Source organism: Microtus pennsylvanicus, chromosome 2 (assembly GCF_037038515.1).
Source record: "Microtus pennsylvanicus isolate mMicPen1 chromosome 2, mMicPen1.hap1, whole genome shotgun sequence".
NCBI lineage: Eukaryota > Metazoa > Chordata > Mammalia > Rodentia > Cricetidae > Microtus > Microtus pennsylvanicus.
Genome location: NC_134580.1, coordinates 151,191,541 through 151,219,207, shown reverse-complemented (window position 1 = coordinate 151,219,207; position 27,667 = coordinate 151,191,541). Strand labels below are relative to the sequence as shown.

The 27,667-nt window shown below is 49.0% G+C and overlaps 1 protein-coding gene across 2 annotated transcripts in view; it reads right to left on the bottom strand.

Moving 5' to 3' along the window:
- Positions 1 to 27,667, bottom strand: part of Cdh4 (cadherin 4) — a 490,043-nt gene that overhangs the window by 335,240 nt on the left and 127,136 nt on the right. The gene's annotated exons all lie outside the window — the stretch shown is intronic.

Here is a 27,667-nt window from a genome sequence, read left to right as displayed (position 1 = left end):
CTCTCCACACTGGTTCTGTTCTTCATCAGCACAAACTCTCCCAGCCCACTGCTGACTCCGTGCCCGCTCTGCTGCCACTTCATCAGCTTGCAGCCTTAAGACAACCCCGAGATACCAACAGACTGGCTATGTGCTATGAGTTAATATTAGTAATTAAAATTGGAATAGAATAACCTGCATTTGCTTTGGCCGGGCTACAGAGGTAGGTAGGTTATAGACAGATTACTGCCGCTGAAACAGCTCTTCCTTGTGAATTTATTACTAGGTGACTTCCAACACTGTGGAAAGACACAAGCGAGTTTGTCTACATTTTTGGCATAGCGAGCTCATGACACCCCCTTATAGAGGTCCTGCGGCTTGCACTTTGGTGCATTCTTGCTCCAGAACCCTCTGGCTTTGCCGACAGCCTCCACGGCCTCCTGCTGACATCACCCTCTACTCTGCAGTGCTGGCTATTCTCCTTACCTGTGTCATTTCATTAAGAGTGACTTGGAACCTCAACAGAGCAAAGAAGACCCTTGTTACCATCTGGAAGGGCCAGTCAATGTCATGAATGAAAAATGGAACCAAAGAAACGCCTGGGAAGGGACTCTGATGTGTCCTCCCCCACTCCCTCCCCAGCCTTCTCTAGGGAGGTGTCTGGTGTGGAAGCTCAGGCTCCTAGCAGAGGCGGGGGGGGGGAGGCACTCAACACTGAGGTCGGCTGGAAAGAGACACAAGCTTAACATAGCAGACTGAGTAACAGTCGATTCAAGTGATTTTTGTCATTTTCAGGAGATATAGGCAGAAACAGGCGAAGGAATCATGGGTCACTGGCTAAGCAGGCCAATGGGAATGTGGGTATGAAGTGGGGAGAGAGGCGTTAAGGTCATCACACGAAACAACACAACAATGCAGAGGAGGATTAGACACCAGCAAGGGACAAACAGAGCGGTGGGAGAAAACCCAGATCTACGACCCATGATGAAAGGTCACAGCCCAGGGGCCCTGGCTTTGAGTCTGGGACTTCTCCCAGCTCTTGAACCCACTTCTCATTTTCAGGAATGCGTCCCTCTTTTTTCATAAACTGTCCCTATGTCTCTCACTAACCACGGGTCCCTTGCCCTTGTCTCTGTTCCAGGACCCAAGAACACGGAGATCTCAGGATGTATCTCCTGGACCAGTCCTCGCCTGTAACAAGAGTAGATTTCGGTCGGATCCCCAGCTGTGTGCCTATTGAACTCTCCACTGTCTACCGGTAGCAAAGGTAACGGTTGTAAAGGACCATTGGAAGGGAGTGAAATGAAGGGTAGGGGGCAGGACTCTGGTAGGAGGCTCTGGTCCTTGGCAAGGCTCAGCCTGGCTGGAGGGAGGTGCCAACACCCTCTACAATGCACACACCTCATCTGCCACCCAGTGGAGCTTCCAGCCTGGGGTTAATTTCGGATTTGTCCCTTAATCCCGCTAACACCCCTTCCTAGTCAACTTCTCTGTCAGAGAGCCGCACGGCGGCTTCATGATTAAGTACACAGGCTCCAATCTGGAGCCTGAACAGGGAGAAATAAAGTGACAATTCTTTGTCAGCTCAATTTTTAATGGACATTTTAATTTTTCATGGACCTGGTCATAGGGTTTCAAAGTGACTTTTTGGCCCGGTGACTCCCACGTATTCCAGGGCTTTGGGCAGCAATGTGCTGAGTAATCTTCCTGATCCGTCGCTAGCCAAGTGGAAAGAGCTGGGCGCTCATCCAATAAGATCCCCCTGCAAACATCCTGTGCCTCCTGCAGGGACCATTCCAGGTCAGCGCGCAGGTTAAGTGAACAACTGCACAAATGCAGAAATAACACAGGAGGACAAGGCTCCAATTCCAGAGAATAGCAGCCTAGGAAGAAGTAATCAAGCCCCTCCCCAATGCCAGCCCCCTCCCTGGGCTTCCAAGGGAACAGGAACAGAGTTGCACCTAGCATCCGGCCGGAGGGAGGAGTCACAGCCCTCTGCCTAACCAAGGGTTTCTGGCTCCCAAGGAGCTTGAGCAAAGATGCCCCTTTCCAGAACCGGCCCTGCTCCAAGGCTCTGGGCTCCTCCCTAGGATATGGTCCCTCCCTTGTAACCCCACGGACCCCATTGCCTTCTTAGAGTCCACCTTTCCTATGGTTCTGGGTCCCTCCATCCTCTCCCTAGACTGTAGCTCCCTTCTTAGGGCTCCTCTCCAAGCCCAGGTCCTCGTCCCAGGACCTAGAACCACCTCAAATCCCAGTTCTTTCACCAGACTGCAAGCCTCTCATGCCCCCATCCCCACTTCTTGGGCCCACCCCTAAATTCTGCACTGGGACCCTGGTGCACAGTTGCTTCTCATCCAACACCTAAGATGAGAAGCTGGGCAGCTTCTGAAGGGAATGTGGCCTCCTGGATGTTAGGAGCGGGTGGGTGTGGGGTGAGGGTGGGGATGCACTGCAGGGGTTTGGGGAGACCGAAGGAAGTCCTGAGCTCACAGGAGAATGGTCAGGAGAGCACCGGTTCATTGCAGAACAGCCAGTCTCTCACTGCTTTCCCACAATGCCGTGGCCACCCAAGGGCACCTCAGTTCAGACCTGGTGTGCTGGCTAGTTTGATGACATTTGACATAGACTACAGTCATTAGGGATGGGACCTCAATTGAGAAAACCCCTCCATAGGACTGGGCTGTACGCAAATCTGTACAGCATTTTCTTATCGATTATGCCGCCCCTGAGCTGGTGGTTCTGGGTTTTATAGGACAGCAGACTGAGCATCTGTGAGAAGCAAGCCAGGAAGCAGCACTCTCCCTCCGTGGGCTCTGCATCTGCCTGCTCCTGCCTCCAGGTTCCTGCTCTGTCTGAGTTCCTGTCCTGACTTCTTCAGTGATGAACAGTGATGCAGAAGTGTAACCCAAACAAACCCTTTTCCCCCACAACTTCATGTCTTATCTCAGCTCCATGTCTGCCCACCACAAACTGGGATACAGTGATGCCCAGAATAGATCTCTCAAGACCAACCCGGCAGAGAGAAGTGAAACCAGCCCAGTAAGCAGTGGAAGCCCATGAAGACCAAGGTAGGGCAGGGGACACTATCCCACTGGGGACATGGCTTCCACAGGACACTATGACTTGAGGATTTTAATCAAACATAGACGGCCAGTGGGAAGTCCGAGCGAGGCTGTGCCAGAGATGACCCACAGCAAGCCTGCTGAGTGGGGTAAAGGGAGGGATGCGGGGGAACAGGAACAGCAGGCAGAGCTGTGTCATGAAGTGTAGGGGAAGAAGGTGAGGCTCACAGCGACCTTGCCAGGACTGTTCTTCCAGCACTGCCACTGCCTCATCACCACCACTGCAATTATCACCGGGCTTCACCCCCATCACCACCACCATCACCAACACAATTACCATCATCACCACTGTCACCACTTCCACTAACCTACACAATTCATTACTACTACCATAGTTACCACCTCGCTCTACCACCATCACCATGATGGCCATCACCATAGTCACCACCATCACTACCACCATCATCATCACAAGTATCCCCTAACCCCATCATCACCACCGCTATCACTGCTGCAAACACTAACCGCCACCCACCGCCATCACCACATCTATGGCCGCCACCGCTATCTAAGCTTTATCAGCACTGTCCTCCACCACGGCCGGCACCGTTGTAACCAGCATTATTGTCCCAACTATCACCACTTTCAACTGTTGGCTGTCTCTGGGTGTCATCTTTGTGGGCTGAAATTCTCAGCTGGTCTGTATCTTGAGGCATCCCTGGCTCCCTCTCTTCAGGTGTCGCCTTTAACAGAAGGATAAAATAATCCAACCCTTCACTCCACATAGGGAAGCAGGCCACTCTGCTGTGCAGAGAAATTGGCTGGAGATGTTGCTGCCTTCCCAGAAAAATAGAATAAAGGAGTACAACCACATCACAGCGGGTGATCATGACAATTCTGTCATCCAAAGGCCCTGTGTGGTCATGGCAACACAGAAGCTGGTTTTCAGCCGTCATGTCCTCCTTGTCTCCTCTACTTTGGGTGGATACTGTCAACACAGGTGTGCTTGCGATTTAGGAAAATTTGCACCCTGAAAGGAGAACTCAAGCACAAAGTACCTCTCGTTATTCAGTAATTTGCTGACAAATTAAAACACCAGTTCTTCTTTGTGCACTGAGTTTCCATTTATGACCCATTGTGCATCCGGCTTTCTTATTCTCACCCCCAGCACAAGTTTCCTTTTATTCTCGAAAGCTTTGCTGCACTTCCCTAACAACCGGGTCTTCACTAATAATATCTATCTATACATTCACCCATTAACTCACCAATTCATCTAGCCATCTGACTACACACACATGTTCGTCTGTAAATCTAGTCATCTGCCTACCCATTCCTCATTCCATCCATCCACCCATCCATATATCTACTTATCCATTCACCTTCCAATCCACCCATTCATGTATCTATATATCTACCCATCCATGTAACCATCCATTTATCCATCCACCAACTATCCATCCTTCTCTCCATCCATCCATCCATCCATCCACACATATATTTATCCATTCACTTACCCATCAACCTACCCATTCATGGATATTTACAGTAATCCAGCCACTCATTTATCCACACATCCACTAATTCTCCAGCATAGCTCTCCACACATATGCTAATCTAACCACACAAGTAGCCAGCTACACACCCACCATTTAGTCCATCCACCCATGCATCCATCCATCATCATCTGTTGATCCGACAGCCACTGATCTATCCAATCTTCCTTCATTCCACCCAAACCTCACATGTATGTATCTTCAGTTACCTCACTGAGACTGGGCCCACGGTATAGGTATGATATATGGCAATATACATGTCCCATGGTATAGGTATGATATATGGTAATATACATGTCCCATGGTATAGGTATGATATATGGTAATATACATGTCCCATGGTATAGGTATGATATATGGTAATATACATGTCCCATGGTATAGGTATGATATATGGTAATATACATGTCCCATGGTATAGGTATGATATATGGTAATATACATGGTCTTTGAGGATCTCTTGGGAGCGGTAGGACCTCAAAGGAAAGTTTTTTAAGTTTGGATACTTCATTTTCATTACTTCAATATCTTGGATGACAGTGCATCTTCTAGGTATGAGAAAGAGATGCCAGAGAATCTTAAAAGGCACAGACAAGCCTTGGTTGGACCTTTACTGGATCACTGTAAGTGCCTGTAAGTTTAGAATGGAGTCCAGATCTTGGCTTTACTTTATACAAAAATCTTGCCCATCTCTACAAGGTTGATTAAAATCCTACATTGAATCTTCCTGAGGGCAACTACAACATCAACAGAAAGAAGGCCTCCTGGGAGTTCCAAGGACTTCTTTACCAGCTAAAAGAGTTGAGCACAGACAACCGTGCTAACTGGAGTTAAAGTCTACCCTGTGCCTGTGAGCTCAGTGGGTGTGTCCTTTGCAGGGCCTCTGGGGACGGCCCTAGACCCAGCACCTGTGTTCCAGATCAGTGTTCCACGGGTGCTTGTACACAGAGAATCCCTCAGCTGTCACCTCCACGCGACAGTTCTCTAAATAATGAATTCTTACAGGGAAAGGGGCCGTGATATCATTGTATTTCATTAAAAGTGTATCAAATGCTGATTTCTTAGAAATGCCCACTGAGGAGGGGGAACAATACGGAACTTTGGCTGTGGTGGGAACACAAATCTCCACGTGACGTAAATTCCATAGGAGCTTTTGGGGTGAGGAAGACGTTCTATAAATAGGCCGTGGTGGTGGTTGCGTAACCGCGAATACACTGAAAACACTGAACCACATTAAAAGGGTGAATTCTATGGTATGTAAATTTCGTCTCAATAAAGATGTTTAAAAAAAGAAAGCCTTAAATGGGTTCTCACCTGCTCTTGGAGTGGAGCCCACCCTTCCTACACTGTTCACACTGCTCCATGGAGAAGCCTCATCTCCAGGCTCGTGACCTACTGCTCTCTTAGACAAGGGAGAGCAGGCCACAGTGACCTCTGTGGGTCAAGGAACAGCCTGATTCAGGGTCAAAGACTATCCAAAGACCAACCCTGTTCAGACCCCTGACAATGTGATAGGCCTCCGATTTGGGGTTTCCATCTCTGCAGTTCCTTGTTGAAAACATTTCCGTCTCTGCCGTGCCCCATTGGCACCTGTCCTGCTTTGAGGGGTCTCTGTGGATGCCTGGTTATCTCTGACTTACGTGGTCCACATGTGCGACTCTGTGTGACGGCGCATGCCCATCACACCGCTCCCCTCTGCGGGACACCCCTGTCAGGCAGTGGGCGAAGCAAGCCTGGAGAAAGGGTACCCTGTGAGGACATGGGCGCCATGAGGAACGGCATTGGCGTGGCATAGGTCATACCTCAGCCTTCTTCTCAATTCCATGGGAAAACTCACGTGATGTATTTGGCTGTTAAAAAAATAAAGCCAAACTCAGACCCACAGTGTCGCAGGTGGGGGGCCTGTAGGCTCCATCTGTCCTCCACGACTGTGGTTGCTAAGGGCTGAGTGGTACAGGGACGTCTTCCCCCTTGCTTCCTACAGTGAGAACAAGCATCCTCAGGTCGGAGGCAGAGCACTGGCATATCAGAGAGACACCTGTCAGTGAGTCACCTGGGGCTAGGCAAAAGCCAAAGCAGCAGCCTCAGCCCCAACTGCTTGGCTCTGTCCCTCTAGGAACCTGCATCTTTGAAGTGTGATTAGAGATTCCTTTTGTCTATACAGTGGGATGTATAACCCCCATCCGTACCACCTTTCCCACGACAGAAAGATGGATGCTTCAACTTGACAGTTTCGAGAACTACAAATTGTTCGTGTTCCTGGATATCAAATGGTGACATTCAAATTACTTAATTTAATATCCTCAATACATTCCTCGGCTGGCTTTGCCCCCCTTCTTTTCAGATTCTTATGGCTTATTATAAACCGATATAATTACTTCCCAGGAAGTTTGATTTTTCATTTCTTCATCTGCTCCTTAATAAAAAGCCCTTTTCTCTGCTGCTAAGTGGGGAGAAGACACGTCGCAAGTTTAACTTTTGAGAAGTTGTGAGACTGAGACCTGCTTGCACTTCTTCTGCGGTGTGTTATTATCAGAGGCGGATTGGTTAGAACTCGGGGATGTGGGATGGAGGGATGGATGGGGAAAAGTAAGAACCAGGATAAACGTCACTCACCCTCCCCCACCCCTTGTCACCTGCCAGTCCCCACTCCTCTGGCTTACTTACTTTGGAGAGTCTGCAAGGGAGCCCTAGTGTGTCTAGAAAGAATAACTCCTGCCAGATCAGCCATGAGCCAAACAGATACGTACCCTTCTTTCTGCTTTCCCCATCTTCCCTCACCACAAAATGCTGGAAAACTCTTCCACAAGCGCAAGAACTTAAAAGCCAAGTGGCATTGGAACAGCGACCTTAGCTGATGACATGCTTCAAGGACCAGCTCCACCTTTGAAATTCATTAACTAAAGCAATTTGCCGAGCCCGCTCCACAATGTGCCTACACACGACGAGCCTTGTCCGATAATTACGGAAGCATGGCGTGTGTGGAATGAAGGCTTTTACAAAAATCCCCGCTAGGATTAGCAATCTTTGCAGAAATCAAATCGCACAGGTAAAGCTACTAAAGGTTGGCTTCTCCCCTCACGCCGTGTAAGGGAATCCTTAAATGGGGACCAAGATCAATAGCAGACCCACGGAATCAGGAATCATCTTCTACAGTTTCCTGACACATGAGATAAATTCTGAAGATGCTTGGGAATGTACGTGTAAATTGACCCTCAGAGAGACGAAATAGGATGACTTCATTACTGCTTGAGTACCGTGTCTCGGCAGCCTCCCTGCTCACAGAGGGGCCTAAGTGCTGCTGGCGACCGATGTGATCAACCATCCCCAGACAGACGGATGAACCAGGGCTGGCTGCTGAAGGACACAGAACGCATGTGAATCGGTTGACCGTAAAGTTTGCACTTTAGCATGTGGAGTTTAGGTTTGGACAGTTAAGTGAACAATGACTTTTCACGTGTTTCCTCCCCAGACCACTCTGAGCACTCTGAGTGACAGGCTGGGATTAGCTGTGCATGCAGTGGTGTGTGACAGGTCTGGGAATACTTCAGACTCACGGGGCTGGAGGCTCACCTCGGCCCCGGGCTTGGGATGCCCAGTGCCTTAGCTCGGCACGAGGGAGGACTCTGGTGGTGTTTCGCCCACTGCACGCTCTCCTTTTGTTTTCCAGTCTGCAACGGGAAGGGAGCTGCTGATATTAATACAGTGTGCACGTGACCGAACATGTGACAGGGGCAGGTCGGCTGTTGCTGCTTTCACGGATGGAACATTATTACCTTCCCGACCCCAGCCTGTCTGGGCCAGGTTCAAAGTTCTCTCCCGCATGCACAGCTGCCCCTGTGCTGGCCTGGGATCTTCACACTTCACTTGCTTAGTAGAGAACAGAGCAGGGGTCAGAAGAACGTGTTCTGTCCACCTCTGTCAATGCCACAATGCGATGCACAATGCGACGCTCATCAAGAGACATGCTGGTAACTCACCAGGAAGATGCTGCTTGCATTCTGACCTCAACCACTAGGACAGCCCTGACCACTGGCAAGGGCACTGGCACTGTTGAAATAACTGCAATTCAAGCTCCCACCACGTGCATGGGTCCCAGGGGACAGTGTTCAGCCAGCTGCAAACGGCCTGCTTTTTCAATAAATAAAAATTCCTGCTGGTGTATATAAAAATGCTACTCAGACAAGGACCCTCTTTGGAAATTGGTTACGGAACTCACCAGGGAGAACTAAGGAGTTGAGCTGAAACACAGAGGAGAACATCGGAGTCTGTGGAGTTCTTAAGGGTAGAGCAAATTATCCACGATACAGAAAATCACTGGGGCAGATGGAGAAATTGAAGAGGAAAACCAAAATTATCTGGTGACAGGTCACTTTTGTAGATTTAGCTGGAAAGGCTAGAAATGTCTGTTGAGCAAAATACTAACAGTTATGATTTTGTGTTGCATCCTAGCCATTCTTATTAACATTTCTCCCCGTCAATACACACTACTTTTCAAATAGATTCTAGAAAGCAGTGGAAGTTGATGAAGTCCTTTCTTGTGGAGAATGTACAAAGTTACCATGTAAGCAAAGGAGCCCGTGGGTAACGAAGCCCTACCCTCTGCTTCTGCTGTGAGATGCAAGGCTGTGGGCATGGACAGACAACCCTTATTAGCAGAGGGATCAGGAGTACAGTCCCTTGCTGAGTGAGGAGAAGGAGTCTGGCCCAGACCCAGGAGAACAGGAAGGCAGTGGAGTATGCAAATTAATGGTTTTAATTTTCCCTGTCCTTGGCTCTATAGCAGCTGGCCCTGCCATTTATAGTGACCTTTGTTCCAAGGTCCCCTGCCCTCAGTGGGGATGAATGCAAGGGCCTCCAAGGACAGCCCTGGCTTGGGTTAAAATCACAGAGTTGGCTGGCACCAGAGCCCTCAACACAGTGAAGATGAAGCACTGGTGTCCCTTGGCTCAGTACACCATGTGGGCAGCAGGTGCCACCCAATCCTCAACTGCCTCCCTGGAGTCAGTGGAGAAAAAACCAGAAGTTAATGAGAATCCCAGCTTTGGAAAATAGTAGAAAATAACATTGCATATTCAGGACCTCGAAGCCCTGTAACGTGACCTATGTATAATCAAGTCACTGCAGCTGTTTGCCAAATGGAAATTTAAATATTACAGGGCCTTTTTATCTTAAAAAAATTGTTTTATTATTTTGTGTTGTTGTTATTATTTTTATTGCCATTTCTCCATCACTAAGCTCGATGATTGGTCTAGGGGAAAAAAAGAGGGAAAGAATAGAGTTTCCAGAGATCAGACAGCGCTGTGGTGCTCAGGCGCCTGTTTGTATATTCATTAGGCGGAACATCACATCCACACACGGAAAAGTTCATCAGAACAAGGTTTAACGCAATTACGGCTTCCGAGGCTGGGTCTATTTAAGTCATTTCCTGCCAGGAGACCGGCGATAATGTGGTATGTGAAATTCCTCTCTCGCCTATCGCAGAGCAGAGAAGCCCGGATCGGAGTTGCCTTTGTCCTTTCCGAGATAGCCATTATCTTCTCCAAGAACACAATGTGTGTTTATTTTACAAACCCCAACACGAATGGAAATAAAAAGCACATTGCAGAGATTTGGGAGCCTGCAACATGATGTGTGATTAACTACTCCGCAGGGCGGGAGCGGCTGTACCGGGCAGCCGCTGTTCTGGTTTGTTTTCTCCATTCTCTGGTTAAACGTTCACATAATACCTTTCCGATTGGGATGAGCATGGGTTTAATAGAAATCTCTTACAAGAGCAGCTTCCCAGCAAGCAGAAGGACCAGCCTTTTTCCCAGTGCTCTGCTTCCTAGGAAGTGGAGAAGGTGCAGCTCCCCGGAGATCTATCTGTTGGGCTAAAATAAGCCTGCAGGGCTGGGGTGACTCTGTTGGTTCAGCCCCATAATGCTCCTGTAAGGAACCGAGTCTTGAGGGTATCTGTGAAGGACAGCTAGAAGCAAGAAGGAGAGAAAAGGTCCTGGGATTCAAAGCGGGAAACTCACTCTGTGAAGAGAGTGAGGGTCGGAGGAAGAGAGCGCAGAAGAAGCAGAAGAATGGCAGGCAGGGTATGCATCAGGGTGAAAAGGGAAAGGAGGGTGTCTCTGTGAAGAAGGAAAAGCCCAGAATACAGGGTGAGACCAGAAAACGAGGCTCTGGAACTCCAGGAGAGTCTGAAAGATAGCCCACTACAGTCCACAGCAGTACAGGGGTGAGACCAGAAAACGAGGCTCTGGAACTCCAGGAGAGTCTGAAAGATAGCCCACTACAGTCCACAGCGGTACAGGGGTGAGACCAGAAAACGAGGCTCTGGAACTCCAGGAGAGTCTGAAAGATAGCCCACCACCAGAGGAAATGGAGGCAGCAGACAGAATAGTTGGTGTCAGACACAGATAAAGAAGCCCTACATTTGAGACAGCAAAGACGGGAACTCCACGAGAGCCAAGAGAATGATGGAAACAAACAAACAAACAAACAACAACCAAGCCAAAGAGATAACCAACTCCCAGGAAAAATCAAATGACCAGCATATAAGTTGCAATAAAAGTTTAGCTTCAATATGCGTGACACAATACTTTAATGGTTTCCCCTCACAAATTGGCCCAAACTAATATATTTACTAAAGTCTATGAGTAAATGCATACATGTGTACACACACACACACACACACACACACACACACTCACGAAGATACTATTCTGGAGTAAGCTGATACAGGCTTGCTATTCACGCAAGCTTGTAAAAGGGTTTGTAGCCGTGTCTCTGGGCACACAGTGTAGACACACCACATACACCAAACCATAACATACCCTGATACTTCAGTCCTGTGAGCTGGCTTCATGGTGAGACACATGAATAAACCATGAAGAATGGGCACTTAGGAGTACTTTTCAATGATGTTAAATGGAAAGCCCCTTGCTTCTGGTCAGGAGGAAGACAGCAGTGAGCATCTGTTCTATGGAACATGGATGCTGTCAGGAACATGTGATGACATGGAACACCATGAGAAGCATCCATTCTATGGAACATGCATGCTGTCCGGAACACATGATGCCATGGAATGCCATGAGAAGACAAGGAGAATAAAAATATTTGCCTTAAAATGCAACTCTCAATTTGTCTGAAAATTGCTTTAATTTCACACATGAGCATGATCAAAGTGTGAGGCCTTTCTTCCTGGAAAACCAATTTTTTTGTAGGCAAGACAATTAATCAAATATTTATTCACGTAATATTAAATCTTTTCCTCCTACTTATTTTTGAGTCTATAATTAAAACCAAGGTAAATTTATGGAAATACATTGTGCAGAGAGAGGCAGGTGGCCATTTGGCTTAATAAATACATTTTAAAATCCTGGTCTCTGCCTAATGGAGTCTGGTGGATGCTCGGCTCTCCTATTAACAGTTAGATGGCAGGTAGGTGGCTCCAAGGGAGTCTTGGGGACAGTGTTCCAAGGCACCACACAGTCATCTTTGGAAGCATGCACAACACTGCAACATTCCATGTTCTATAAGGAAAGAGCTGGGTAATAATTGTTCTGGCTACAAAAATAACTTCCCTGATTAAAATCTCTGCACTGTAACCACATTTAAGTGTGGGTAAACATGCATTGCACCACATCCCTACAAACTGCCATAGGTGGTCATCTTGCCTCCATAGTTTTCCTTTTTTAAGGACACCTAGCATCATCACCCCAGCCACACATGCTGCCCACACATCCCCCGGTCAGTCACTGCCTTGACTGCTGCACTGTGACCAACTGTGGGATGCCCAAGGATGCCGGGCGCTCAAGGCCTGGGGTCCTGGAGGAGAAAACAGCCAAGCATTTTGTCAGATACCCAGGGTCAGCCAGGACACAGAGTCCACAGCTCCCTTTCCAAGCCTGTGGTATCGAGGGACCAGGGTAAATGTTCTCCATGGGGCGGGGTGTGTGGCCTGCAGGAAACATGGTTTGTTTTTGCAAGGCTCCCAGCTCCCCTGCTTGGTTCTGTTCCTTTAAAAACTTTGAGAGCACAGCTGGATAGAGGCTGGTGTGTCTGGAAGGTGCCAGGAAAGATCATGCCTGCAGGCAGCAGAATGGGCCCTGGAAGGGTGGTTACCTCTTCTGATCTGTGAGCAGCTGGGTCAGTAGTACCCACTTTCTGCCACTGGCACGTCCCCACTGTTCGGAACTCTGCTGTGGATTCTTTGCCCAGGATGGCACAGCCATCACGTGGAAGAGAGTGGCTCAAGGGCCACCAGCTCTGAGCTTTGCCTGGACAGTTGGATCTCTCCGTGGACCACAAGGACTAATGCTGTTTACTGTGTGAGCTAGCGGGAACCGTGGTCTGCATGTCCAGAGGGCAGCCAGGTAAAGTTCCTCCAGCTCTCCACAGCCTCAAATTTTTCATTAGCTCACTAGATCCTTCGATTTTGTTCCTTTGTTAGTACTAGATATGTCCCTGGTTTGCCAGAGGAAGCCAAAGTTAGACCACGGATCTCCCATGAGAAGAAGAGGAAGGGAAAGAGAGAGAAAAGCACAGGGATTTTTTCCAGGGCAAGAAGGGAAGGAAAGTGCTTTCTTGACGCATGTGTGGGCACACACTCAGATTACACAGTTGCATAGAGACACACATGGGACATAAATAAATGCATAGGGAAAGAGGCATCTGCAGGCATAGATACATACACACATGTAGAAATACACACAGGCATATACTCAGCAACACACAGAGATACATGCAATACATACAGACATATACACACAAGTTATAGAGATACATGCAGATTATATATTTGCACATAAAGACACGTGGAACATGTGTAGGAACATAGGAACAGAGATATCCACAGATGCATACACATACAGACTTACAGAAACACACACACACATGCATACAAAGGTAAGCACATTTAAATACAGACATATACACATAAACAAATACAAACAAATTCATATGGACATGCATAGAGATACATGTAGGCATACACACAGAACACACATGCACAGAAAAACACATTTACAGATATGGAAAGACAAACACAAACATACACACAAATATAAACACATGCATGTCAAGATAATAAACAAATACATAACATGGAAACACATCTGCACACACGCATATAGAGATATCCAAGAACTTGGAGATAAATAGATACACACAGACATGGGTACAAATACATCAGAATGCACAGAGATACACACACAGAGAGCCAGGGAACACCCAATCTGCAGGCTGAGCCCACATTTAAATTCATTCAAGGGGCAGCTCTCGGCGCTGTGTGAGTTAATAACCTATCCAGATGTCTCCTCTGGCCTCCAGTTTTCCCCAGGAAAGTAACAGTGGAGATCAGGGAAAGGGCTGTGGCGCTCAACGGCAGGCACCATGGCACGACAGCTGTGTGATCCGGGAAGAAAGGTAGACTAAGACAAAAGGAGTAATTAGAGTGAGCCACCAGAACCAGCCCCGGATTTAAATGTTTAAATGTTTTAATTTAAAAGAACAATGGCTCCTGGAAGCAGGTTCGCAGCCGGCTGACAACCTGCCATTTATTAATCAGTGTTAAGGAACCGCGGCTCGGGTTTGACACCAAACAGCAGGTGATGTGTGATGATCCCTAAAATAGCAGCCATGTCTCAGAGCTGATTTCCAAACGACTCCCGCATCACAAGGCTGGCTCCGGAATATTTACTGCCCCAATTAGCGAGCATTAGGTGCACCGTCGCAGGGTGCCCGAGGAAGCAAGTGGCAGTCAAGGGTGCCGGGGCCTTTGGGGAAGGAATGGCGCTTTTCACACTGGGGCATAAGGCTCTCAAGCACATGATACGTTAAAAATCAGTCAACAGGCAGAAAACACACTTGAAGCTCCGCTTCTCCACGGGCTCGGGGAGACACATGGCCATGTCTGGAGACAGCTGAGACAAGCATTTCTTGGGGTGAGGGATGTGGAGGGGTAGCATTTGAGGCCCTCTAGTGGAAGGAACCCAGGGATGCAGCCACATGTGACACAGTATAGACATTCCCCACCACAGACAACCATTGGGCCCTCGATGTCAAGGATGCTGAGCCGGAGAAATCTGAAGTAGAAAGATTTGTGGTCACACTGGAGAAAGGGCCTTCCCACGGTGTGTGTTTATCTGCATAAAGCTCTTTGTTACTCCGTTTATCTAAGGACCTGGGGCAGCACATCCCCTGTCAGTACCCTTGCTTCTCTACGGAAGCCACGGAGCCATGACCTGGGAGCGTGCCACATAGCAGCGCCATTTAGATTCCCCTGGACTCCTGCAAGTGCTGCTCTGAGTTCTCTCTGTCAGATCTTGCTCTGTAGCCCAAGCTGACCTGGAACCTATTGTCAGGCCAAGTTTGGCTCAAATTCATGGCAATCCTCCTGCCTCAGCCTCAGAGTGGGAATTATAGGTGTGAGTCATCATGCCCGACTTCTTGGAGTCTCAAAACCATTCATATACATATGAATGTATATATGTTCCTGTGTGTCTATACATGTGTGTAGGGACCAGGGGGGGACATCAGGTGCCTCATCACGATGCTCCCTACCTTGTTTCTCGGCTCATTCACAGAACCTGACTGGCTAGACTGGTTGACCAGTTAGCTCCAGATATCTGCCTGTCTCAGCCCCACGTGTGCTTTTTTCCCATAGGTCCTTGGAATCTGAGTTCACACTTTCATACATGCGCTGTGGCCCTTGACCTACAGAGCCATCTTCGCAGGCCTGATATCTCACTGTTTGAACCCTCAGCATTTCCATAACAGGAAGATCAGCCCTGAGAACGCGAGGCCATTCGGCTCTGTGTCGGGGCGAGGAGCAAGCTTCCCTAGTGACAAGCTCCACAGGGCCCATGTGGGGCTGTGTCTGTGTGGAGGAGGAGCACAGCATCGGCCTGGTGGGGCTCTGAGCCTGTACATACACAGCCCTCACAGAAACATGGGCAGGCCCTACGCCTAGTATTGGGGTTTATGAGACACGCAGTGACTCCATTAAACACGTCTTGAGCAAATCCTCCTTTAATGCTCAATTTAGCAGGGACGGCTACAATTCATCATGCTAAACAGAGACACTGCAGACAGCGGCGACTGCTCCCAAAGTGAGCGCTGAACCAGTGTCGAGAGGCCTGATCGTCATGTATGATCAGCTCATTGTCTTTCTGAAGCACACGCTCAGCCACCAGGGTGGCCTCTGAAGCTGCGTGGCTGCTTCTTCTCTGCCTGTGTGTTTCTTAGAACGTATCCCCCAGTAAAGTATGGAGGTCTGTCTGCCCAGCGAATGGAATGACCGAGTCTGTGACAGTCCACTCTGCTCTGGATGCTATGAGACTGTGACAGTCCACTCTGCTCTGGATGCTATGAGAAAACACCCTAGACTGGAGCATCTCTACACCAAACACCTGACCCTTGTGGTTCAGAACTGTAATATCAGCTCCTGGAGAGGCTGTGGTGGGAAGGCGACAAGTTCAAGCCCAGACTGGGTTCTAGAATGAGTTCAAAGTCAGCTGGTCGACTTAAGTGAGACCTTGTCTCAACAATAAGTAAAGTTGGGATAGAAAACACGGCTCGGGTGTTCAGTGCACTTGCTGCTTTTGTAGAGGATCTGAGCTCAATTCCCGGCACCCACATGGTGGCTCACAAACTGCCTATAACGCCAGTTTCAGGGAATCCTACCCCCTTCTCTCATCTCTGTGGAGACTGGACACACGAGGTACACATACCTACATGCTTCAAAACACTCATATATACATCGAAGTAAATAAATCTAAAAACCCAGAGAGTCAGGAGAGCACTTGACTGGCAGGTGGGAGGCCCTGAGCTCACTACCCAACAGTGCAGATAAAGAAGACAAAAGGGGCTGAGAATACAGGGTGGGGCTTCCCCACTCCCTCCCCAACTCTAATGCCATGGGCCAGGGTAGGGCCCTCTGAGCCAGTCGTTCCCCAGAGTCCCATCTCCATACTCCGCATCACTGGTAAGCAGGATTCACGCAGGGGTTTGGAGGTACATGGCATCCAGAGCAGGGCCAAGAAGCAGAAGTATGACATGGAGAGACAGTGGCCTTTTGGCCCAGCTGGAGTGGGTGTAATGGACAGTTTCAACAGAGACCTGGAGTCTCGGCCAGTTCTGCCCCAGTGGGTCCGGCTTTGCTATACCATCTTCCGAATCAGGGAGCACCCACTGTGGGGTCCATTCTTCCCCGGCCCTACTTCCTCAGGAGAAAGGCAGGTGGGACAGCAGTCGGGCTCGCTCCTGAAGGCTGCGCTTCAGGCCTGTTATTCCAGGAGCTTTGGGGAAGCCTTTCACAAAGCAGAGGTCTGACAACTCCAAGAAGTCACCCCTTCTTCTGAAGTGAGTGAGGAGCTGCATCATTTTCACCCCAAGACTGAAGCTGGAGACAATGTTTCTGAAGCCACATCTGAACACAAAAGAAGCTGCTATTCAGACCTGAAGGCTCTGCTGATTATTTAGCACTTTCTGCCGGAGCCCTTTGCCTGAAGATGTGGTGACCTGGGCCCATCCCTGAAACTACACCCTTCTGGAACTTACTATCCCGTGATGGCCGGCCGTGCTTAGCCATGTGAAGTGATTGCCAGATCTCCCCATTTCTTGCCCCTCTCAGGAAGGTAGCAAGGAAACCAGAGGCACCAGGGAACCTGCTGAAAACTCCAACTGCCCTGGCCCAAGGGAGTCAAGAATTGGGGCAAGTTGGAATCCCAGCTGCATCAAAGGGATCAAACCTCAGGAGACCCCATCACCGAGCATCAGCTCTGAAACTCCCAGCAAATTCACTCCGCTCGCAACTGGGATTCGAAGTTCACGGCAAATTTGATAAATCAAATATTTGCTTAGTACTTCATATAGAAAATCCAAACTAAATTTTATCAAAGACGGGCATGTTGTATTTTATACCTAATAACATTTTGGTGATAGCAGCAATGACAAGCTAACATTTAGAGAGGAAGACGAATCAGACAGAGACCATTTCCTCTGGCCAGCTGCCAACAAAAAGTGTCCGGCTGCTGAGGGGCCACTGTCTACAGACTGTGTCTCACAGAACCCTCCCGTCAGGAGTGGTTATATTTGTTTCCTGAATGTGTGCTTTTACTCAATCATTGTTTCAGCGATTACCTTAGCGAACTCACTCACCGCTGCCTCTGTCTTTGCCCACTGAGCCTCCTTGCCACCCCTAGAGGTCACCTTTGTGGCCACCCACACTTGTGTGCTCGCCCCTCACTTTGTAATGGACACGCATATGTCTGGGGTTGCTGTGGACTCTCTGCAATATAGACAGGTACACAGATGCCAAGTGCTAAGGTTAGATACGAATGTCATCCCTTACTTGTGGTTGAAGGCTTGACCCTAGTACAATGCTTTGGGAAATGACCGGATACCAGGGGCTCTGACCTAACCACTGGGTTATTTCATGAGTGGGTTCGTTATCAGAGGGCATTATTGGAAAGTTGTGGGAACCGGAAGTGGGACTGGGTTGGAGGAAGGAGGGCACTGGGCCCATGCTCTTCCTGTTCCTCCTTGTCCCCACAGCTTCTTGGCAACTGGGGGGTAAGAATCTTTCCTCCAAAACGCCTGTCTATCATGACGCTCTGCCCTAGGACAGACCTGGAAGCAGTGCATCTAGCTGAGCGTGGACAGAAGCGGCTGGGCCTCTGAGGGTGAATGAATGAACACAGGCTAGTCACAGCCTGAGACAAGTCCAGGCCAAGTGTCAACTCAGGGCAAAAGCACGAGAAACTCCAGATGGAAACAGCCTAGCTGAGCCCATCCCCCGTCTCCACTGTAAGCACAGAGCCAGGAGTGGTCATCTGTCCAAAGGCTCTGAGCTCAGACGTGTATCATGCCGCCACATCCCACACTGACTCTGCTCGGGCACTCGCTCTAAGAAGACAGGCCCCACGTCTTCAAATCAACTCTGCTTCAAGCATGGAGATTGTTCTGACCATTTTGACAAAAAGTCAAAGTATTTTTCAGGGAAGAGACACGTCTTTTAAAAGTTAAAAATATATCCTGTCAGAGCAGTCAACACAGAGGCCCCAGGTGAGGCTGAGAGGGAAAACAAGACAATTTCTAGAATCCTCACCCCACCCTGGAACAAATGCAGCTTCTCCATCGCGGTGGGAGTGGCGTTGGTGGCCTCATCCCTCATCCTGCACACACAGGGTGTGCCGTGGACTTCCTACGGCAGTGGGGCCTGTGTCTGCCCAGGTGAGTTCTGGGTGCTTAATTACCATCCTGTCAGTACTGGCTGCAAAGTCTCCCCAAATTTATTATTATTTTTTACACCCAGAACATTCGTTTTTCACAGAGCATGTTTTTTTGGGCGACTTTCCTCAGCTCATCCACCCAAACAACTCTCTGACTCTCAAATTTCGCATAAACTGCTATTCGGCATCCGCAGTAAGGACTGTGGCCAACACATTATATCAGCAGGCCATTTTGTGCCTCCACAAACCCTGGATAAAAGGGGAAAATCTTCAAGAAAGTGCTCCACACGTAAAATACTTCTTTCATGGCGAAATGTGTCCAATTGAGTTACGAGGCTCTCTCAAGGAGAACACCCACAGAAAGGCTTCCGCCTCCTTCAGAAGGGGACACCACACTGCACACTGCTTGTATTTTCAGTTTCTAATGCGGATTCATCCTGGTAGGTTTGCTGATTGTTATGATATTATAATTGTTATGTATTTTATTTGTGTGTGTGTGCGTGTGTGTGTGCGCGCGTGTGTGCGTGTGTATGTGTGTGTGCGTGTGCGCGCGCGTGTGTGTGCGTGTGCGTGCGTGTGTGTGCACGTGCGTGTGCGTGTGTGTGTGTGTGCATGCGTGCGTGTGTGCGTGCATTTGTGTGCGCGCGCGCGTGTGTGTATGTGTGTGTGTGCGCGTGTGTCTGCACGCGTGTGTGTGTGTGTGTATGTGTGTGCGCATGCGTGTACGTGTGTATGTGTGTGTGTGCGTGTGTGTGTGCGTGTGTGTGTATGTGCATGTGTGTGTGTGTGTGTGAGACAGAGCACAGTGTGGCAATCAGAGCACAAATTGCCCAAGCAGAAAACCTGTCTGAGCCAGTCGTCTCTCCTTCCACCACATGGCTTGGAGCTCAGGATTGACATCAGTGCCTTTACCCACTGAGCCATCTTGCCAGACCCTAACTGATCTTTAAAACAGTGAGACCTCTCCAGGTCTTTGACCTTGATCCCAAGGTGTGGGTGGAGTGCTTGGATCGTTGCTGGAAGACTTGCCTGACTCAGGACTCCTGGATTGGAATTGCAGAAAGACCTTGCTGAGGCCTGGTGAACCACAGCCCTGAGTCATGCTGGGCCTAAGCCTTTCTTAGGTACCTACAATATCTCACCTCTAACGTGGTGTGGAGGTAATATGGCCCCCAGGCATTTGCAGACTGGGAGACCTTTCATGGGAAGAGTTAGCTGACTCCTGCTCCAACTGGAAATGGCCTTCTTTTGCAAACCATCACACATCATCTTCCGTCTAACGGGGAGATCAGTGGACCTACAGTGATGAGGTGTACCAACAAAAGGGGCGGAGCCACACAGGGAAGGTTTGTAGGGGTGTCTAGAGATTTGGTTCCTTTCAAACGGTGTTCACTAAGTTTCATAGGAAGCTAGGAACATCATCTGGAGAGCAAGCACAGGAGCCTGGCCCTAGTTTCTGCACATGCAGAAGACCCAGTTGGAAAGGCAGCCAGTACATCTCTCTTCTCCGAAGGTTCCTGCTGCTGCAGGTCTGATTGCAGCCCCTCTCAGATGAAATGCCTGGAGCCTACATACCTTATTTAGTAATCAGGGCCCAGTGTGAGGATGCCCCGAGCCCAGAGGAGGGAAACTAGGTGCTCGGTGAGCCACAGCATTTTGCTGTGTCACTGGAGACGGGACAGCTGCTATTTCTGCGACTAAATGCTATCATTGTGAGCAGCGTTCCAAAGAAAACAGGTATCTTGCCAGGGGAAAATAACATATGCCAGGAAGGGGGGGAAAAGTACATGAAGATAAAGAGACAGGTTTCTTCCTTGGGCCTGGAATCCCGAACAGCCATTTCTCTGCTGGAAAGAGAGAGAAAATACGGCTGGGTTTGGGAGTACAAGCCTGTGAAACCAGCTCACAAAAGGCTGAGGCAGGAGGACTGCTGTGAGTTACAGACAAACTCGATTTACATCATGAGTTCCAGGCCAGCCTGGAATGCAGGGTGAGACCCTGTCTCAAAAATCAAACAAAAAAGTGAAAAGGAAGGGGCCGGGGGTAGGGGCCAGGATACACAGTGGTCCTCTTTCCATGGTGCAGATGTTTCTCACTGGCCAGTGTGACCTGCCCTACACGGGCTGGTTGCCTCCTTTGAATGCTAGAACACCATCCTGCCACAGGCTCCTTATGTCTGCCACTGGGTATGGATGCACACGTTCATGGTACATATTGCATGTGACAGTCAAGGGGATACACACAAAGGAGCAGGAATATATGAGCATGCAAGGCGGAGCACTCATGCACGCAAATGTGAGCACGTTAAGCATGCATGGATATAGGTGCCGCATGCATGTCCAAGTATGCACTCTGTGTTCAAGTATATGTATGTAAGTAGTTACACACGAATGCATGTAAACACCTATGTATGTAGGCCTGGCGTGCTTGTATTGAATGTGTGCATGCAGGCCAGTGAACACACAGAACTGGGCAAAGCAAGGCAGGATTCTGCCTTCCTGAGCTCTCTAGAGGGGAGAGCAGGCAAGAAGGAAACAGCTCTGCTGTTGTGTCCGGAAGAATTTGCTCTCTGTTCCTGGGTCCTGGCATGAGCTTCTTCAAACCCTTGAGATTTCCTGAGAAGTGAGAGTGTCTTTGTTATGCTAATGAGGTGACTCACTGTTGGCCCCAAGGGTTTTGGAATGGGGGCTGGGCACAGGAAGACTAACTTAACCCCAGGCTGGCAGCTGGAGACCCAGCCAGCCTGGCTCCAGAGGCTGAGATTTGGTTCCACCCTGTCAGGAAAGCTACCCAGTCTTGGCTATGAAATGGAGCCTCTGGGAACCCAGGACGCCAAGGCCCAGCAGAGCAGCCCCTGGCAGACCAAGAGCCACCACCCTCCTGTGCAGACCTAGCCCCCCACACACGGGTGATCAAAACAGTGAGACTAGACCGCCCCTGAGTTCTCTGACAGGGTCCACACAATTCCCTCAGGGGAGGGCTGTGGGAACTCCAGGGTTCACAGCCTGTTCTTCATAAGAGAGGGTGGACCTAGGATTAGTGTCTAACCTCAGAAATAGATGTGACTTTTTTTTTTTTTTGGTTTTTCGAGACAGGGTTTCTCTGCGGCTTTGGAGCCTGTCCTGGAACTAGCTCTGTAGACCAGGCTGGTCTCGAACTCACAGAGATCCGCCTGCCTCTGCCTCCTGAGTGCTGGGATTAAAGGCGTGCGCCACCATTGCCCGGCTAGATGTGACTTTAGAGCCTGGGCCTCTGGGGTCCAAGTCCCTTTCCCTGTAGAGTGCCAGGGCTTGCAGTGACTGGGCAGGAGGAGACAGCTACACATGACATAGCAGAAGGGATCTCCAAGGTGGTGCTGAAGGGAGGGAGGAGTTAGAGGGATGACTTGTCAGCTGAGCTAGGAAGGATGGAAGGGCCGATGAGGCCCTGCATGGATAGATATCCCAGGCCCAGGGGACAGGACACGCCAAGCCCTGGGGCAGGACTGGGAGAGGTGAGCTGGGATAAGACTTAGGAGTGCAGCAGCGAGCTAGAAGAGCTCCAGAGACCTTGTGTGTCCACAGTATCAGGCGCCGGCACCAGGCCAAGAGATACTCAGTTCACACCACCAGGGCAGCTGGCTTTCTCAAAGCCCTGTGCATGACATCTGTGGGCATGTCCTAAAGACTACTCGCCCCTCTGGTGATCCCAGGCAATACACAGTCTTCTGGACACTGAGAATACATCTTTGGTGAGGCCTCCCAGGGAAAGTCAAACCCATGTGAAAAAGAAGACTTACCAGTCATCCATCCCTGAAGGGCAAGAAAGCCAAAGCCACCTGAATTACCGGAGACCCTCACGGAGCCAGAAGACAGCAAGCTCCCCATGGAACTGACTGTAACAAGGCCTTGTCCCAGGCTGAGAGTTGCGGCCCCTGCCCTGCTCTGCTCAGAACCTTTGAGTCTGGTTTTCCATCCAATGTGGCCTCACTCTGCTGTGGAACTTGCTATGAACCCGAAATGCTGGTGAGTAGGTCAGCACCCCAGAGTCAACAACCCCACGGAGGTCATTGATCTCCACAGTGATCTGCAGCCCCGAGTGGGAGTCTCAGATATGGGCCTCTAGATTGAACCCTCCTCCTGAACCCCCAGGAGCCTCAAAGGTTCTTCTGCCTTCTGGCTGCTCATCTGGAGCAACACAGCTGCTCTGGGGGACCTCAGTGTTCTGTGACCTGAACTGTTGTCTGCAGACCGCCTGTGCCCAGTGGGTCACCAATTCCCAGCTCTGCGTCCTCAGAAGGAAAACCCCATTGTTGAACCAGTGGGAACTAGTGGTTCCAGCTGTCTCGCACCACTGTGGAACCTAAATTATAAATATCCCACAGAGTCACCGCTGAGAGGTGCAGGGATGACCAGGAAGGAAACCGGCAAGGGAGAGAGACAGGAGTGGGACAGGTAGGCGGCTAAACCTGCTAAACTTCTCTTGGGTCCTTGGCAAGTTGCTGGCCAGGACTCATCAGCGGCAGCTTAGCCCGGTGTCCTCTGCCTGTTGTCACACTCAGGAGAGAGCCCGTACGCGGCAGAGAAGGAGGTGGGCTGGGACTGGAAATTAAGTGTCCTCTGTGCCACTGAAGCCTTTACGAAGTTCGCTAATGTGCTTAAATGAACGCGAGGCAGGTACCTGCTCCCAGGACCCGAGCCACAGAAGCAATTTGCAGCGCAGCTCCTGCTGCTTAGGACTCCCAGAAGCTTCCACTCCTCCCCAGAGGAGAGGCAGGTTACACGGATGCCTCCGCTGCAGCAGCCTAGCTGGGGCCTTTCCGTGCGCTGCAAACGGCAATCTATCTCATAAATGGATCAGAATGGTCTACAAATTACCCACGTTGGTCCCTGGAGGTGTCTTTAACTGGGGGCTTAGCATTGCAAATGAATTCTCCTATGGATGTATTATTCTCTCAAATAGCAGAGAGAGGGGACTAGCTTGTACAATGTCTTCACGGAGCCTGGCTAAATTAGATCATGCAGAATCTAATGAGGCTCACTTGGTGAAACTAAACAGGTAGGAGCCAGCCCTGACCTGGGCCACCATCCAAGAGGAAGCTCCCAGGTGAGTTAGGTCTAGGCACTACTGGTTGGTCTGATCTTTGACACCTGGGAGGTGGAGTAACCATGGATACTAGCATCATCCACTGGGCAGAACTCCTGGAGAGACATTTGTTCTAGCAGGTGTTTAGTTAGACATGTGGGCCACATGGGTATCGGGGTAGCTAGGATGGCGGCTGTTCTAGGTTGATTTCTGTGGCTGTGATCAAAACATCAGGACAAAAAGCCACTTAGGGGAGAAAGGTTTTATTCAGCTTAACATTGCTTGCATTGCCATCACTGAAGGAAGTCAGGGCAGGAACTCAAGTGGCTGGTCATATCATGCTCAGTCAAGAGCAGAGAGATAGGAATACTCAGCGGGCCTGCTTGCTTGATCTCTGCTAGCTTTCTTATGCTACTCGAAATCCCCTGCCTAGGGAATGGTGCAGCCCACAGTGGGCTGGTCCTCCCACATCAATTAGCAACCAAGACAATCAATCCCCCCAGACATAACCACAGGCCAACTTGATTTCGAGAGCTCTTCATTAAGACTCTCTTCCCAGGTGAATCAGGTCATAACTGTTAAGTCAACAGTTCAAATTAGCAAGCATGGCAGCCTGGCATCGCTATAGGCCACATTATTCTGCAATATGAGCACTCATTGTTAGAAGGGAGACCAGTTTTCTACTGAATACAACACCTCTTACGTCACTACAGTGATCCTGGTGTGGTGGTGGGCGGAGGGGGCGGCAGGAGAGACACTGTCAGGACAGGCAGGGATGTGGCTCCACAAGCCGGGCTCTGTGAGGCTTACAGCTCACCCACTGGGGAACCCTTCCCCCAAACAGGCCTTTTCACATACCTTAGGGTCAAGGAACCCAAGCCATTCATGAGAATGGGGTCTCCAGGCGCACAGCAGTTACTCCAGGGCTCTCTGTAGCCCCATAAGCTGTCTCACACACAGACTTTCTTCCCTTTCTCCCTGAAGTCCTACACCCCAGGTATCCACACACAGGCTTCACGCACAAAACCGCCGCAGGTTGCATTTTCGTGTAAACTGAAGTGATTTTCAAGAGAGATCTTGACATTCCCAATCAGAATTCCAGCAGGTTTTATTTTCTAAAATTGACAAGAGGATTCTGAAATGTATATAGAAATGGAAAAGGCCCTAGAAGAGCCAAAGTGATCTTGAAAAGGAAGCCATAGGATGGTACACACCTGGTGGGCTCTGACCTCCCCGAGGGAGGGACATGCAGACAGGAGGTGCATCCAGTGGAAAGCACCCAGAACAAAGTGTGGAATGAGGTGCCCAGAGGTCAGCCATCCACAGGAGGCCGGGCCAGGTTTACCTATGGGTAGACACAGATTTCCTAACAGGGCCTAAATAACTTTCTACCCTCACGGTGACACAGAACACGGCTTTAATTCACTCCACGCACCAGATAGAACACAAACCCTGTGTCTCTGTCTACAGCTGTGATACATGGAGTGGGAAACGGAGAGAAAGGTCGGTGACCTTGCAGTGTGAAAGAGTGTCCTCAGTAAGAGCACAGAAAGCATAGACCATAGAAAAAACTAGATATGGATTCTATTCAAGTTAGGACTTCCACTCTTTAATAGTCCTAAGAAAATACCAAGAGAAAATACAGATGAAAGAAAAAACCTAAAGAAAAATCCAACAGATTCATCCATCCCCTCCCTCTCTTCCCTTCTAAATATCTATTTATTGCCTGTCTATCTGTTTTATCATAAATAGTTTATAGTCTAATCTGTCAATCTTCTATTTCCTTATCATCTATCATTTATCTATCATCAAATCTAATCTATGTATCTATTTATTTATCCTCTACCTATTATCTATCATCTATTTAATTATGTACCTATCAATCAATTAATCATCTAATCTATCATTATCTGTTTTCTCTGTCATTGTTTCTCTGTGTGTTTTTCTCTTTTTGTAGTTTGAATGAGAATGTCACCCATTGTGGTGGTTTGAATAAGAATGACCCCATAGGTTCATATATTTGAATGTTTAGGGAGTGTCACTATTTGAAAGGATTAGGAGGTGTGGCCTTGTTGGAGGAAGTGTGTCACTTTGGGTGCACTTTAAGGTTTTAAACGCCCAAGCGAGGCTCAGTTACTCTTACTTCCTGTTGTCCGTTGATCAGCTACTTCTCCAGCAACATGTCTGCCTGTGTGCCACCATGCTCCTTGCCATGATAAGGGAGGAAATCTCCCACTTTGTAAGCAAGTTCTAATTAAATGCTTTCTTTTCTAAGAGTTGCTGTGACCATGTGTCTCTTCACAGCAATAGAACAGTGACCAAGACATCTATCGTCTCAGGCATTTACTTGGTTCCCAGTTGTCGGCACTGTTTGGAGATGCTTGGGAGGTGTGGTCTTGCTGCATGGCACATGTCACTGGGGTGGACTTTGAGTTTAGAGTCTCGGCCTGTGTCCAGTTTGCTTTCCTCCACTTTGTGCTCGCAGTAAACGGTATGGGCTTTCGGCGTCCTACCTGGCTGCCCTGCTTCCTTCCCGGTATAGCTTTCAACCCTTTGGAACCTTAAGCCAAATGAAAACTCTTTCTTCTCTGAGCTGCCCTGGCCATGCATTTTATGACAGCAACAGAAACGTAGCTCATACACACTCTATCGCTAACAAACAGGATTATTTAAAGAGCGGATAAAAACCTGAAACAAAAATTTCACCAAGGGAGATACACAAGTGTCCAAGGAGAGCATGGAGACCATGGAAGTCCCAGGAAAGAGGCCTAGAAGGATGATGAGACTTCATCACATACTCACTGGAAAAGCTGTCATTGGGAGGCCTGACCACACTGTGTGAAGTTGAGGGGAAGGAACTGGCAACAGAGCATGCTCTGAGCAGGTTGGAAACCACAGCTAATCCTTTGACCATTTTCTGCTGTCTCTCTGATCTTTCAGCATTTATTCTGATATCAGGCTCTGTGTTTTTGTTATTAAGACCAGTTATAACTCGTGTAACAACTTATAGCAGCATAGATAACTCAAAGGTCACCTGAAAAGTTCTACATCAGCCTGGATGAAAAGTTCTCCAATGCTGCATAACTGGAGTCCCCCTTTGGGCAACTTCTTCCCTTCTAGAGAATCTAGCAGAGCTGAAATGAGGTGGGGTGGGGTGGGTGGGGGCTGGCATCTCAGGCTGGGGTCCGGTGATTTCTTCCTAGAAGGGCCTAAAAGATCTCCTGTGTGTAACTGCACCTGCTCTACTGTGTAGTAACCGTGTTATATCTGGAAGATAGCGTCGTGTGATTCACTGATGTAAAGTTACAGAGAACCCACAGGGCAGGGGTGGGGACTCTAGAGAGTTTAGGGACATTTGAGGACAGACAGGAAAAAGGACCTGTCCTATCTTCACAGGGGTGGTAGCTTCATAAGTGTAGCTACTTGATGAAAAGAAATGAGAGGGGCTGGAGAGATGGCTCAGTAGCTCGAAGGACATACTTCTTTCTTTCAGAGAGGACCAGAGTTCAGTTCCTAGCATCCACACCAGCCAGCTTACAACTGCACATAACTCCAGCTCCAGGGAATTTGATTCCCTATTGTGGTCTCCACGGGTCCTGAACTCATGAGTATAATCCCCTGCCACATACATATAGACATAATTTATAAAATAACAAATTATTTTTTAAAAAGTAACTTTGACCAAGCAATATTTTCCTTTACATTGGAAGCTCAAAAGTCAAAAATTAGTTGTAAAGAATATCAATGTATAACTGGTAGATCTGGAATAATGGTGTGTGTG